This window comes from Melospiza georgiana, chromosome Z, assembly GCF_028018845.1.
Source record: "Melospiza georgiana isolate bMelGeo1 chromosome Z, bMelGeo1.pri, whole genome shotgun sequence".
NCBI lineage: Eukaryota > Metazoa > Chordata > Aves > Passeriformes > Passerellidae > Melospiza > Melospiza georgiana.
Window position 1 is genome coordinate 80,700,194 of NC_080465.1, and position 2,652 is coordinate 80,702,845.

The window sequence follows — 2,652 nt, forward strand, 5'->3', positions numbered from 1 at the left end:
GGCAGCCAGCTCCTCCAGGCTTTGGTGCCAGCAGAGGGTGCCAGAAAGATGTGGCAGCTCCTGCACACTCAGACTTTTTCTTTTCAGGTTGGGCTTCCATCATTTTAAGCAAAGATTTTCCTTTGCAGCAAGCCTGGGAGGAAGAGTTGGTCACCACCAGCAGCAGAATAGAACAGAAAATTTAGTAGAAATTTGAAGCTTTAAAAGGAGAACACCGTGCCAGCCAAAAGAGCTTCCATGACAGGACACCCCCTTGCCAATCCTTAGGCTACCTTTAAAATAATGTGATATTTCTTATGCTGCCACTGAAATAATTTTCAGTGGAACAGAGCCCTTCCTCTGGTACTGTGCTTTGTTTGTGAGTCCCATTTCACTCCTCCCTTTTAAAAATGCAGTCCTGGAGTGTCCTGCAGCATGGGGAGGTTTCAGGGGGGCACATTTGGAATTCCTCACATGGAAAAACTGCAAGAAATGCCATGTTTTATTTCAGAGGTGGCTCCTTTCAAAGCATCAGTGTGGTGCCTGCTTAAGTAATCAGTGGTGAAATGAGAGATGGCCAACTTATAAAGTCTAAACTGGCAATCTAACTTCTTGAAATAATAGTCTACATACTTGCGTGGCTGGTTTTGAGTGTTTAGGAGGTTTTTTCCCAGGTTTGATTTTTAGCCCTCTGTACCTGCTGCCTTTCCCACACTGGAGGGCCCGAGCCTGGCTAAGTGTGTCGAGGGCTTTGTTCCTGTTCCCCTTCTGGAACCTTCTCTGCAGTAATTGCTGTGACAATAATAGAGCCACACTGCACATGTTCGTGATGAAGGACAGGCTGTCACTGCACATATTGTTTTGTGTCCTGTTCCCTTGCTGGCAGGTGCAAGCACTCCATTTCTCACCTTGGCTGCTTCTGAACACTGAATTAACACTTCTGGGTGCTTGTAAGAGCCTAAGGAGCTCAAGCTGACCAGGTCAGCTCCTGTGACAAGAGAAACACCTTTTTCTCCATAACCCATTTTGTCTGTCTGAACTGAATTTTTGACTTTTTATTGCCAATTAACTTGGTCACGTGAGAGCCTTCTGCAAGTGGGAGCTGGCCTCACTTTTACCTGCTTCAAAGAATTAATTGGAAAGGAGCTGTTTCCTAGCTACCATCAGGGTGTTCTAGGGTTTTGTCTATGCAAAAACTCACAATAAGCCAGTCCTATTTTTTCCTGTAGCTGGCCCATCCCTTTTAAATTTATTTTTTTTTCTTTCCCACTGGATTTTACTGCCAGTTTGAGATCCAACACTGGCAGCCAGGTTTTTCCAGTGCATCTTTGATCATTGGCAGATTCTGCATGAAGATCCCTGGCAAGTTGTGACTGAAACAGGTAAAGGCAAAGGCTTCAAGGACTTTGTTCCAACTCTGGGTAACTTCCTAAGTAAGTTGTAATCACATCTGTTTCATAGTGTGTGATGCCCAGTTTTGCCCAAAACTGCCTAGTTTTGTCCTGACAGTTTCCTCTTGAAACCAGGAAGGAAATGGAAAATTTTTAGATTGACACATTGAATACACACAGTGCTAACAAAGTGCGGTGATGACATGATCACCTAATTAAAAAAAAACCCAAAAATGACACCCAAATTTTACTTATGTGGTTGTCGTTGCCTGTTTGACACTCCTGCCTGTGTCAAAAGCTTACTTTAAAAAAAAGCCACCCAGGACTAATGGTGTTCTGTACAGTTTGCCCAGACTACAATTATTTTTAACCTGGCAAGCGCCTCCTGTCGCTGTTGCTCACAGGAGCCAGTTCGGGCTGAGCCTTTAAGAACGTAGAGCCTTCCTGTCACTAGAATTTTAGCAGCTAGCTCCCTTCCAGACACTGCAGAGAAAATCATGGCAGTGAATGGGTGAGGGGAAGGAGACCAGTGTGTGGAGCAAGGCTTTCACAGCATGCTGCTATCTGTACAGAGGGGGAAATTTGTGTGTTAACCTCACCAGCTTTACTGCCCCTCTGCCCTGGCTCAAATGTGTATTTGATACAGTCCACCCAAGGCAGCAACCATCAACTCACACAGCAGAAAGAAAACAGGCAAGACCCTATCTAACCTTTTCTCCAAACTTTTTCTTGTTGGAAGTTCTTGCATAGACATTCTGATGTGTTTTAGGATTTGCTGAAAGGGAAAGAAACCAAAGCCACATCTAGCTACACTGGCCAGTTTGGCTGAGCCCCTCCCCACCCATCCCAACAAATTCCTTGTTCCCTTGTGGAAGCAGGAGGATGGAAGGGGACACTGCACTGCTCTGACGCCTTGGTACACCCTCATCTGCAGCAGAGCTAAAGGATTCAGGGGTTACACAAGCCTTGTACTTAACTGGCACTGCAGGAAAAGCACGCACAAAAGGACAATCCAGGCTGAAATGTCTTCAGCTTGCACTGCTGCTGTCATGGCTCTGCAAGGTCTGAAGAACACAACCTTGCCTCAGCCCAATTACTGCCTGCTACGTGGGGCACTGTAATTTACAAAATTGCAGCTGTACTTCATTACACCCTGAGTGGTTTAGAGCACATCCTAAGGACACTTGTCCTAACTTCACCTTCCTGATGTACGTGCAAGATGTTCTCATCCCCTCAGACAGTTCAGCCACACTCGAGTTTGACATTAAGAGCACAAACACCA